Source organism: Tiliqua scincoides, chromosome 1, assembly GCF_035046505.1.
Source record: "Tiliqua scincoides isolate rTilSci1 chromosome 1, rTilSci1.hap2, whole genome shotgun sequence".
Taxonomy (NCBI): domain Eukaryota; kingdom Metazoa; phylum Chordata; class Lepidosauria; order Squamata; family Scincidae; genus Tiliqua; species Tiliqua scincoides.
Genome location: NC_089821.1, coordinates 263,587,517 through 263,601,501, shown reverse-complemented (window position 1 = coordinate 263,601,501; position 13,985 = coordinate 263,587,517).

Here is a 13,985-nt window from a genome sequence, read left to right as displayed (position 1 = left end):
AACTGTTCCAGCATGTCTTGAGATGGCAGCTACATCAGCTAGAATCAATTCCAAGTGTGGATTTATCCAAGGGGTGAAGAGTTGCAAACTCAGCATGTCTCAGAGGATTCACAGTAAGATTGGTCACCATGCTAACAAATGTCAACTCACATTGACTTCCCTGTATAGCCACCATATAGAAAATGATTGTATGAATTGGCCCATAGTGGACAAATTACTGTAGAGCAGCATTTTTCAATCAGTGGTACTTCAGGTGGTGTCTGGTGGCATGCGCAAGACCCCAGACCCCTACTGCCTGGCAGCAGGACCAGCTACACAACATGACGTGCAGTGGTAGGAGGCTCAACAGGCAGAGCTTCAGTGTGTGGTTTTCGCATGATTGAAAAAGCCCTCCCGTCTGCCCTGAGCCTCTTACCAGTATTTGTTGCATCACACCTGGTCTCCCAATCCAGAAGTAACTGGCAATGACATCATCACCAATTACTTCCAAATGGTGAACCATTTGAGATCCTTTGATCTTTTTTGTGCAGGCAGTCATCGATCTGTCTTTCTCTTTAATATTTGGAGCACTTTCCTAGGTTTAGTTTTCTCTCCATCTGTATTCCTTCTCCTATACCCCTCAGGGAAGTCTCAGGTTTTCCCATACTGTACCCCTGCTGAACAGGTTTCTCCCTTGACAAGTTCTTCATATTCTTTGTCTTCTTGCCCTTGGCCAGACACTTCCCCCATGTCTGTCCTCCGCACCCATTTTCGTCACCAACTATCATGAACTTGTCACCTTCCATCCTTTCCTCACTATGATTTTTCTGATTGTCCCTTCCTGAGGATTACACTATACCTTTTCTGCCTTTTTTGGAGGCATTTACTAAAAGTTCTGATGTTGACCTCCAGCTAATTCTAACAGGCATTCTAGGTTGCTTAAGACCATTACTGTTCACGCAACTGAAATGTGAATCACTGATAGGCATGTTTTGAACTGTATGTGCATATCCTTTACAGAGTCGCATTGCATGATGATAGCCGTCTCTTGGCCAGTGTTAGCACAGGGGCATGGACTACCATGTGTGTTGGGTGCTGGAGGAACAAGTGGAATGGGATCACAGCATAAAGGAAAATACTGTGGCTGGTCTTGCAGGAGGTCTAGATAGCATTAGGAAGGCAAGGAGACTGGGACTGAAAAATACACATGGAAATGTGGAAGCAGAGGTATAGATATAGGTCTCAGTAGGGCCAAGTGTTCCCTCGACTGATCCTTTTTTCTTCTTACTTTAAACAAGGGTGGTGGAACCTAAGTCCTCCAGTTTGTTGTGTTAACTTTTTCAGCAAATTTGACTTCTAGAAGTGGGTGCTTACATATCACCAGAATCAACGTCTCATAGTGGTTCTCTGGGACCATGTTTCCCCCTGTGTGTACTTGAAATCATGTGAGCAAGCATTTCAATAAGGACAATCACTCCAGATTTTGGTGTGGCAATCACCCGCCCAAGGATATTTATCAGTCCCAGAACTGGATTAATATTAATGGATGTGCACTGTAGCATATAACCCATTGGTCCTTCCCATGACATGAATAGCTGGGGCTTCCACAGTGAGTGGAAAATGCTTCCCAGTGTTTTAAGAGTGTTTTAAGGGGGGGGGGGTGCACAAGACAGTCAGGAAAGGGGAGCAGACTATAGTTCTATTTTTGTTTTGTTCTCCTCCTCATCCCCTTGCTATTAGAGACAAATCTCTTGCTTTGTTTTGTTTTTGACAGAGGCTTTTCCCCAATTTGAGGTTTATTTGGAGTGTGCGTGTGTGCCTGTATCTGTACATTGGAGGCCTACCTTACTTCCCTGTGATGTGCAGACAGTGCAATTTACCCAGTGCTGGTTGAAGCCATCACAGCCATTTACTAAACAGCTGATAGCATGTGCACTTTTACCTGAGATTAAGCTCCAGTGGACTCAGGAGGGTTTCCGTCTGGGTAAACATGCACTGAATTGTGCAGTTAGATTGTAAGCCAACTAACTATCAGAAGCTGATGGCTGGCTATATATAATTCTAATATTAAATAAAATTTCAAAAGGGATTCTAACTATTGAAAATACACTGCTCATGAATATCACAGACTGATGGAAGAACAAGATGCTTACTGTTTAGGACTCAGCCTATCAAACTCAATTCTGTTTCTCTCCCCACATTAGATTTACTCAGCTCCTCCCTCTATAGCTAGGTTCTGTTCTGCTCCCAAGGCAGAGAATGATAGAAATCAGAGTTGGAAGAGACCTTCAATATCATTTAGTTTACCTCCCTTGCCAGTGCAGACTGTCCACAACTACAACATCCCTGATAGATGGCTGTCAGCCTCTGCTTAAAGACCTCCATTAATGGAGTATCTGCTACTTTCCAAAGCAGGTTGTTCCATTGCTGAATGGTTCATATTGCCAGGAAATTCTTCCTAATCATATATTAAAATCTCTCTTGCTTTAATTTAAACCCATTTGTCCTGGTTCTACCCTTTGGAGCCAATGAAAACAAATCCACCTCATTTTCCACATATCAGGTTCTCAGACATTTATAGATAGTTAATGTTTCTCCATATGAAACATTCTCAACTCCTTCAACTTGTCTTCATAGGCCATGGTCTCCAGCCTCCTCACCATCCTAGTCATCCTCCTCTGGATCTGCTCCAGACTGACAATATCCCTCTTAGGGCACAATCCTAACCCCTTATGTCAGTGCTTCGTTTCAGTGCCAGCAATGCAGCTCTGAGGTAAGGGAACAAACATTCTCTTACTTTGAGGAGGCCTCGGTGAGTGACACCCAACTGCAGGATGCAGCGCATGTCCCATTGGCACTGCTATACCAGGGCTGAAGAGCTCACTGATTCTTTTTGGGGGGTTGTTATTGCAGGCAGACTACAGAGTAAGCCCCATTGACCACTATGGGACTTACTTCAGAGTAGACATGCATAGGATTGGGCTCACAGGCTGCAATCCTACCCACACTTTCCTGAGTAAGCCCCATTGACCACAATAGGACTTACTTCAGAGTAGGTTCACTTGGTGGAACAGGACTGGCTCCCCCTTATTTAATTATTTCTTTTATTTTAATTTAATTATTTATAATTGTTTATTTTAATTTGCTTGATAATGTCACTTCTGGCCATGACATTACTTCCAATGGGTCCTGGACAGATTGTCATTCTAAAAAGTGGGGTCCCAGTGCTAAAAGTTTGAGAACTGCTGCAATAAGGTGTTAGTAAGTTGACACGGGTGTGTGTGTGTGATTCTACAAGTTTTCAAAATCACTAAAATCAGAATTTGGAGGAATAAGACCATCATGTTATATATCAATCAATGCGTAATTTCATGCAGAATGCAATGAAACAAACCACATTGAAATATCTGTGTTATAACAAAAGGTACAGCCAAAAATCCGGTGGGGGTGGGGCGATGGTACATCACCACGCCCACCTGGGGTGTTGCCCCGCCTACTACATGGGGTGACGCACAGGCCTACCACACCGGGTGACGCGAATCCTAGTGACGTCACTGCCTGTCACTAATGGTGAGTTCCCTTGAAGTGGAGGCAAGCTGGAATTTGTGCTATATTTACGATGAGTCCTGGGGAATAGCAAAGGCATTGATCAGCTTTCTTTTATGAAGAATGATTGTTCCGGGACTTTGCATAGTTCATTCATGAAAGTTCCCCAAAGTTATGTGACAAATATGCTATTTCTTGGAGTCAAAGAGCACATTGTTAACACTTTTTCCTAGGAGGAAAGAGAAATTGGGTAGATCTGTTATTTCTCCATACCATAAAGTTCATGCATTGTGTTATATTCTCAGTAAGTCTTAGCTTTCTTGTCACCCTTGTGATATTTTGCCTATGATTTATGAACACCACTGATACGAGACCTTTGCCCATATAGCCCTGATCCAGTTGGTCTGCTGTTAGCAGAATGGTCGACGGCATGCTCAGTCTTACTATCTTTTCTGCAGAGCTGGTGCAGTGGTCCCCTTTAGATGAGCACCCTTCCTCCTAGACCACAGGAAATTATTCTGCCAGACCATCTATATTTCTGGCCCCTGGACCAGCTCTGCAGAATGGCTTCATACACATTTAATACACCATATTAGGAATGCAAGTGAAGTTCTGCACCAGACTTGGAAATGAGTTTTGGGACCCATTGAAGTCTATTTCAAAATTAAAACCTGAGCTGGAGAAGAATCACTAGCTTCCCTTGCCCCTTATTTAATGTATTGGAGCATCATGACTCCTTTATAGTCAGCCCTCCTTATCTATGGGTTCCAGTACCTGCAGATTTTACTTAACGCAGGTGCCAATCCCATGTCTGGAGGGTCTCAGAAAGTCTCCTGGATGTGTCTGGAAGGCACTTTCAGTTGCTTCCTTGAGTCCCTCCCCATGGATTCCATTATCTGCAAATATCAGTATCCATCAGCCATGGAACTCCTGGTGTCATCTGTAATTTGGCTCCTAAGAAGCAGATTGTTCCAGGTGCATGGAGAGACCAAAGCAAATGACCAAAGACGAGGTGGCACAGGGGAAGCAGGGGGCTTGGGGCCCAATCTTACCCAACTTTCCAACACCAGTGCAATTGCAATGCAGCCCCAGGGTAAGAGAACAAATTTTCCCATACCTTGAGGAGGCCTCTGTGAATGCCTCCCCACCACAGGATGCAGTGCACATCCCATTGGCATTGCTGCACCTGCACTGGAAAATTGGATAGGATTGGGCCCTTGGTGGGATGATTAGATGTCATGGAATCCAAAAGGTGGAAAAGGCACATAAGGATGAAAAGGAGGGGTGGGAAGCAGCTCGATTGTGACGAGATAAGCATGACACCCACTTCTGAAAGCAGCAAAGACTCATCTTATTCTTTGTCCTGTCCTTTTTTCCATCGCTGGCTTCTCTATCGAGGCCAAGTTGCATTTCATTTCCATGGTCATTTCTCTTGCCCAGTGGCCTTTCAGAGAATCAAATTGGTGCCTCTTCCAAAACCACCTTCTCTCATGAACATGTCTAAGATTTCAGTGTTTTTAATGCTTTCTGGCAAGAAAGGCACACTTTAGGACTGAATTGAAATACAAATGAGGTTTGGGATTGTTTCAGACGGTATGCCCTCCATGATTTTCTTCCTTGCTATTAAGCTAACTTTGTAGCTGATGTGTTTTCAGGAGGTAGAGACTTCTGAGCAAGGCACACAGGGACCAAATGAAAGTACAGTACATGCCCAGATGCCACCAGACATGACCACCACACCTCTCCTTCCTCCTTCCTGCTTTAACATCTGGTGGAACATCTCATGTTCCATTTTCCATTTCTTTGCTATGGAGAACCAGTGACATAGTGGGTGGACAGGAAGATGCAAAACATTATGACATCACAACACATGGTCAGTTTCTACTACAATTTATAGAGGAAGAGTTAGGAATTAGACGGGGGAAGGGCTGTTTTTGGTGGCAGCAGTTAGTTATCATGTCTCATGTGGCCCTCTGAAATGGAGCAGAGTATGGATTCCTATCATATATAGAGGAAGCTGTAAATATGAGAAATGGGTTTGAATCAATGTGAAGCAAGCCCATCGCTGTGCTTACACTGATGTTGCTGTATTTGTGATTCAGCTATGCACTGTGGGAAATGCACCTTTCAATCAAGAGTTCACCGTCCCCCACCCCACCTCAGTGGTTTTGTGCTTGTAGCCAGGGCAGGGAAGTGTTTGCCAATCTAACTGGAAGAATCCCTACTGCTTTGGGGCATTTTTGTTGTGGAGACGATGATTCTGTGGGCCTGGTTTTCTTGTAGGATGTTCTCACTCTTTGGGTCACATGAGGGCAAATGCAAATTAAGAGCATCTGTGTACCTTTGCCACTCAGGCTAGGCTGAGCTGTAATGTGGCTGCAAGACACTCCTCCATGAATTGTCAATCAAAAAGTAAAAGATGGCATGAACAGGATGTGACTATGTACTCTGTGAAAGGCACTGTTATGTGCAATGTAATCTGTGTGCCTGTTGCTATGGACTCAATTTAGAAGTGGAATTGAGCTATCTGTCTGCATTGGTATTCAATGATAGAACTTGCTCTTGGAATTGTTCATGTTCCACCAAGGAGCACCTGTATGTCAAGACTGTCTTACACTCCACTGAATACAGTATTCTGGCCTGAAGACTGGACTTCTGTCGTCTGATAGTATATCCCAAAAGGTCACATTATCAGGCTGCAAGGTAAATTCTCTCAACATTTCTTTGCATTCTTTAGGAAAGCAGCTCTAGAATGTTTTACACATTGCAACTAGAATGTACAACTGCAAACGAGGAAATAAAAAAAAAAATCTGGTTCAAAATGCATGGCAAATTTCTCAGCCACAAAAGTCTGGCATGCATCACAGAGAAGCTGTCTGTGTACAGATCCACCTGGCATTTTCGTATCTCCAGATTATGACGTTAACATTAAAAAAAGAGGATGTCATTTCTTGTTTGTATGAGAAGCAGCAGTCATTATTAGATTTGTTATTCAAAGGGAATTCTTGATCATGCCATTAAAAAGCTCGCCTACCTTTTTGCCAGTGTGTCTTTTCCCATTTATTTAGTGGGCTAAGGAAAGTTACTGTAGGAAGGGCAGGATCTGTCTCAAGGTACCGCATAAAGCTCTGAAAGTGAGGTCAGTTTAAGCCCTCTAGCTCTTTGTGGGGTAAGCAAACCATGTTCTAAGACTGACAGCCCAATCCTAACCAACTTTCCAGCACTGATGAAGCCGCAATGCAGTCCCAAGGTAGGGGAACCAATGTTCCCCTATGTTGAAGAGGCGACCACGAATGCCCTGTCCACAGCAGGATTCAGTGCACGCCCTAGTGGCATGTGTGCATCAGCACTGGAAAGTTAGTTAGCTTTGGGCTGTGAGTTCTGGTAATGACTTCTTCTAGGCCTCAGAGGTTAGTCAGAATAGGCTAAGCAGGTCTAATGCTCAAGTTTCCTGAATTGGAGACTACCTGGAGACTCTGTATGGAGCCTCTTCAGAGGGTAAGAGATGAAATATTTTGCTTCAGGCTGGTTGCTAAATGCAGTTGAAAACCTAGATAAACTCTAGCTGATTCTAAAGGTATAATTCTCAAACTCTTGACTAAGGGCCAAAATGGATGTTATGTGTGATCTTCAGCTGGCACAACCTTGCACCTCGTCCCACACAACACTGGGAAAAGAAGACATGATATGACATCATCACACTCAGTGTTTCTCCACCCTCACAATGTAGTTACCAGGGAAGTGGGTTGGGATCTGCTGAATACAAAAAGCATCCTATATTGTGATTTTTATTTAACAGTGCTGAGACAATGAGGTGTGCTGCTCTTAATGTCATCCTCACTGTCTTTGACATGTCTGATTTGCCCTAAAACAAGGAACATAAATGATGGAGTTTTCTTTTGTGTGCTGCTCTTGCCAGTGTTCAAGGTGACACCATAAGATCTTACACCATGAATCATAAAACAGTCCTCAAACTACCAAACAGTGGAGTATCGACAAACAAACAAAATAATATTAAAACACAGGTTAAAAAACAAAACAGCATCCAGATTTTAAAAATGTGTACATTAGTACATCTCCAAATATAGAGGAGGAAGCTGGACAAGGTGATCCTGCTGACCTGCAGGAAAGCAGGAGCTCCTGCCCAGAAGAGGAGCTGTTGGGTGGTGATTGATGAGAGAGGTGGGGCTGGGCCCTTAAAAGGAGGTCTGGGTTAACCATAGCGGAGAGAGGTGGGTAAAGGAGAGGGTGGATGGAGCAAGAAAGTAGGGAGGAGGTAGGAAGGGGGGAGCAAGCAAGGGTGAGGCTGGGATGAACTGGAGGGAGCAGGCCTCTCAGAAAGGCCTGGGAAGGGGCTGCCAGCCCAGGCCCAGTAGAAAGACTAAGGGCCTGGAATTCCTTGGGGAAGTAGGAAGCCCCATGGGAGAGGCAGAAAGCAGAGCCCCAGAGGGCTGAACTCCATTAGCAGGCAGCTGGGGGTCCTGGATGACCACTGTTTTTTCTTTCTGTATCTACTAAGACAATTCTGGGCAAATCATGAAAAGGAAGTTCTGAAGAGCAGATCCCCTGGTCATGTCTACAGTGTCATGGGGCTTTGCAAATCCCTTGGAGGTGGAGCTTCTCCCTTGGGGAAAGGAGGCCGAGATGACGGGATGCAGGCAATGCTCCCAGCAGAGTTGCTAATCCTGCCTGCTTGAGAAGAGTTGGAGCAAGGCCTCCCTTCCTCATTTCAGAGGAGAAACTGAGTAGTGGAAGAGAACACAGATTGCTCCATAACAAAATCTGAATCTAGGAATCGTCGCTCTCATGTTGGCTGTACTAGCTAGATCTAGCCATGGGGTATGGGGATACACATGCGGGCGTGCATGATTGCTTTTGCATATTATTTATAAAGACTGGCCATGACACTCCAGGCTTTCAGACAAATCTCACTCAGCTCTACCTTGAGATGCCAGAGACTGAAGGTGGAGCTTGCTGCATCACTGAGCATCCTCTGTTGGAAATCCAGAATTTCCCATGTATTAAAAGGAACAACTTGAAAACAGAGCAAAGTCAAATCAGAGACACTTGAGAGATGGGAAAATGCATATCCATTCCGAATAAATGCTCCTCCCATCAAATGCCATTCTGGGATTAATTTCTGAGAATTACTTCGAGGAACCAAAGACTGACCTGAAGTCAGTTTTTGTTATTGGCACTGTGCAAATAATCATGCAGCATCAATGGGAAATTTAGGTCTAAATGAGATGGTTAGACTGAGTGCATTATTCAGAAGCTCTTGAAGCAATGCTAATCTTGCCAAGCACTGCTCTTCCAGCAGTGCATGTTGGAATCATGTGCCCATCATGCTGGAAGAGACACCCCAGGCTTATGCGACAGTGTGGAATTTCACATTAACTGTAACTCAGGAAGGATGCACCACACCAAATGTTTTTGAGCTTTTTTTAAATGGCAACAATTTATTGGTAGGTCACAAGCTTAAGTTTGGCAGGAGAGGGTGCCAAAACTGAGCAGACGTGAGGCATCCAGCAGCAAACTAATTGGTTCTTTGCCATCAGGATGTGTTTAAGAGAGATGAATTTTGGACAAAATAGTCCGGATGTCAATTTGAAATGGGGAGTGTTGGAATTTCAGAGCATTCTGAAATGGCCTCTGTTTCAAAGAAGTGGATTATGAAGGGAGCTCATTTTGGCTCAGATTCTCATTAGGGTTTCATAATCACATAGCACCATGACTGACTGGGAGCTCATATAGATGGTGAATACAGGAGCATACCACTCTTGGAGCTACCAGAAAACAAAGAACACACCAGACCATCAGTGCTAGGATGGTGAGCTTCCCTTGTGTATCAGCTTTGAACACAAAGGAACAGTAGGTGATGAGACACCCAAAGCCTTTTCTCACATCTATTATTTGAGACTTTTGTCCTCTAAATCATCATCAGCCTAAATTTGCAATCTAATGCACATTTGTTTGGGATTAACCCCCACTGAACTCAGTAGAGTCTACTTCTGAGTAAACATGCTTTGGTTCAGGTTGCATGGGAAACAGGCACTATTCAGTGCCAGGGTAGTTTACAGTCTCGTAAAACAGCATCAAAAACAGATCTGTTGTCTAAATAGAGGGAAAGATTTGGATTGTAGTCCATGATGGAAGGTTGCCACCATGGAGAGGCACCTGTGGAATTCTGCCTGTCACGTAGCTGATGAAGACATAGAATTCTGCATCTGTTATGTCACATACAGGTCAGTTTTTTCGGTCATCTGTTCCCTCCTTCTGTGAAAATGCATAATCACTGATGGAGCAGTTGTTGTGTAAATTTGTTGCTCCCACACTGCACCAGTTGGACTTTGACATCAAAATTGATTCTAACTTCATTTTAAAAAGAGGGGATAGCCCTAGTTCATAAGATGTAGACAGTGACCCTGTTGACTACTTGTAATTATTCAGTACTTCAGAAATGGAAAACATTGGGACTCAGACCTCCCTGGATCCTTGACAAATGAGCAGTGGCTATAGGCCAGGGGTGCTCAAACTTTCAACTTTAGGGTGCTGGACCTTTAACAAGTGTATAGAAGAGAGAATTTCAGCAGGTGTAGCTTGTCATCTTTGGGATGACAAGTTGCACCTGCTGCAATTCTCTCTTCTATACACTTGTTAAAGGTCCAGCATCCCTAAAGTTGAAAGTTTGAGCACCCCTGCTATAGGCATTAATGTTGGTGAAATACATGCACTTTGTACATACTCAGAGATTATCTTCTTACCATTCCACATGTTTCAATATTGAAATCAGGATCTGAGCAGGTTCAAGATAAGCCTTTGAATAATTGTAAAACTTCTGTATTACAATGCATTTTTAGTAATTAATTCAGCCTGGTAAGGAAGGACATCAGTTTCTGTTTTATAGATAGAGAACTGAGATCAGGAGACTGTCCCTGGCCTCTAGCTATGAGGAGATATTGATGCCTTTGATATTGATTTAATACAATATTATTTAATATGAAAAGTTGGAACAATGCAATGAGGCCTAAATATTAAGGAGAACGTTGGAAGGTCCCTATCCCAGAAATTGGCCTCTCTGGAGAAGTATTCTCAATGCTGCTGTCTTAATCAAATAAGCCCCTTCCTCATCCTGTTTACAGATTAACTCCATTCCATTAATGGGCCAGCCAAGTGAAAGGATATTGTCCCAACTGAATAAACATATTTGACAAAGGAGAAAGTCCATGTTTCAGTATGCCAATGGGCAGCAGGAAGACACCTACACAGAATGTATGCCAGGCAGGAAGGCCCCAACTGAGGTTGAAGAAGTGTTTCCAAATGCAAAAGGACTGTGCAAATCAATGATTCAAGTACAAGAAGAGGGACTGAAGGGCGAACAATGCTGACGCACTCTTAAATTGTTCGTTAGGTTTTCAATTATAAATTCTTGGGACATTAGCTCATCTTTTATTTATATGACTCTATATGTTGCCATGAACGTGGATAGTGCCACAAAACCACACTATGTGTTTCATGGATCATCCAGTGAAATCCATCAGGTCATTGGCTTTTGCAGTGAGCTGATTGTGAGGACCAGATGGGTGGGCAAGGAGTCCGTACGTACAGAGAAGAAACAGAAAAGAGAACTGGAGGTCTGTACTCTCTGTGGGTACCTGAAGAGCGAGACTTGACAACTTCCAGCACAATCCTATCCATCCCAGGAGCAGCAGCTCCAAACGCTCTGTGGCTAACACTGCCTCCTGTGGTGGAATGGAGCAGGCTGGAGGTCTCCTCTGGGTAAGGCCCAGCCGGCTCAATGGGGCTTCTCGAGTCTGTGCCAGCTATTTTGAGGGTGCAGACTTGAGTAGCCCCCTGTGGACTTTCAAGCCCAATACAGGTAATAGGATTTGGCAGAGGAGGCCTCCACCGATCCCACCCCCCTCCTGGGCCTGCCCCTCCCTTGTTCCACCCTTTCTCCGTTCAGGAACACCTCCCCTACTCCCTCCCACCACCCTCCCCATGCCACTCAGTGCTTATCTGCTCACTGGCAGCAGCTGGGGCTCTGCCTGCAGCATTGATGGGGTGTTGCAGGCCTCCTTGCCAGTGCCATTTACTCCCTGGGTGGTGCAAATATGCCTTATGGCATGTTTGTGACACCCAGAGCTGGTGCTGGGATTGCAGTACCAGTGTCGAGGCAGCAATGGATCGGGCAGCCCATTTCCTTGCCTAGTCAGCTATTGTTGCCAGCATTCATCGCAACCACCCTCTACTTTTCAGTCGCACATACTCGCGGTAGCTAGCAATCCAATTCTTGGAGTCCAGAAAGGTCTCCTTGGTTTACTTGAATCTCTCCCAAGGAGAACTTCACAGATGATGCTGGAGACAGCACAGCAGGAAAGGTCATGGGGGTCTCCTAGGGAGGGACACAAATGCAGTAACATCTCACCTTATTATACCCCCAAAGGCACTAGGCAGCTATGGGATCATCACCTGGAACCTCAGCTTGGGGTGAAACAACCATTCATACGCAGAGTTCTTCTACAAAGCCCTTCACACATTTAAGAAGAACTGTCACATCTCAGCTGAGATGTGAGCTCAGCATTGCTATCTGCATTCCAAATATACATCACTGAATACTATGCTGGAGCCCACCCCCTTCCCTCCTGCTTCAACCTGCTCCTCCTTTTCCAATCTAGAGAACGGGAGGAGCAGAAGCTGGCGCATTACCAGGTAAGGGGAGGCTGTGATTGGCATGCCGCCTCAGGCATCAGGAGATCTTGGGCCAGCCTCATTCCTGGGCACACTGGAGCAGCGGTTCTTGCAGGTTCCTTCATGGAAGGCAGCTTCATAATGAATTGGGGAGGCAGACTCCATTTCTTAAAGCAGGGACATATTTATTTATTTTTTTAAAAATGTATGCGTGTCCCCCTTTCCTCTTCCAAGGCAAATGCTCAAGGCAGCTTACAAGTTTCATTTAAAAAAATAACAACATTGAAGCTTAGAATAAATAAAACAATAAATACAAAATGAATAAAATAATGAAAACAGTAGGGGGGTTGGCAAAAAAAACACACAATATCTGTAGAGGAAAAGCAGAAAGTAATACAACAGAAGAGGCAACCACCAGCACACACTTAACAAAACAAAGAGGTTTTGAGCTCTTGCTGAAAAGCCGTGAGGGAAGGGGCAGTTCTTGCGCGGTAAATCTGAGTTTTCAAAGGGTCTATTACCCTTTTAGCAGAATACCTAGCATTCAGTAGATGGAGGATTTTTTGGTCCGTTTGGAATCATGGAGTCAAATGGTCATGAAATATTACTGTATGTCATGTCATGTCTCCCCTGGGGGCTGGGGATAAGAATAGGCCCTCAGTTTGGCTGTACTTGTAAGAGGCGACTAAACAGCCACCGGGTAGATGGGACTCGTTAGCCTGGAAAGGCAGCTCATCTGAGAGAAGGAAAACTCTGACCCCAAACCTCCACTGCCTTCTGGCTACATCCAGTTATGGAAAAGGCTTCAGGAGTCAACCTTGAGGCAAAATCCAGAGCCGGAGTCCCTGAGGCAGTTCACGGCTGAACACAGTCACGCTCTGGCAACTCCTGCAACGCCGCTGGAACCAACCGTATTGGCTTCTGCCTTTCCATTGGACCATTTCAGCGACATGGAGGGGGAGGATTTGCTGCATGGATAACAGTCTATCCTCCATATCTACTTTACCCAGACTTCGCGCACGGGAGAGGACACACTGTTCCAGAACCACCATTCAGAGCGCGATACCATAGTGTTCCGAGACTAAAGGATGTCATGTATATGTAAACATGCCACCTGACCACTGTAGTTGTGATGCAAGAGCAGTACCTGCATACAAAGTTGTCTCCCCCCCCCCCATATGTGCATCTTACGCATGTTTTTAAAAAACCACTGCTGGTAACATGTCTCAATGTCTGAGCCCTGTTACCAGAGTCTCTTTTGAGACCCCTTTTATGTTACAACGGCTAATTAAAATGTTTTGGGGCTAGTACAGCTTGTGATCTTATTTGCAAGGCTTTAAAAAACGGAATCAAAGAACTGATAATGTTAAATAATTTTTCCTTCATTCAAACATTTTCCTTTTAATAGCCACCACGCACACAAGTTTTCTGTGAGCCCTGTTTTTCTCTTATTCTCCCCCCCCACAGACCATGTAAGTTGAATCCAGTTATGTCCAAAATTACTTAGCAGTTCAATGGGTCAAATGGCGCACTTCTCTCTTGAGCTTCCTGTTAAACTTATGACTATATAGTCTCTTTACTTTGCAGAGTAGCTGAAAGAGAACACAATACTGCTCTTGTGAGCTTGCTGTAAAGAAACTTGTAACTTCCAAATCGCATGACTTTTTGTGTGCTAGGTCTGTATGGCTCCTTGTTCACTGTGAAAATACCATGTTAAACACGATCAAGATTCTTAATCATCACTATATGGCCAGTCGTCTTCCAGTTAT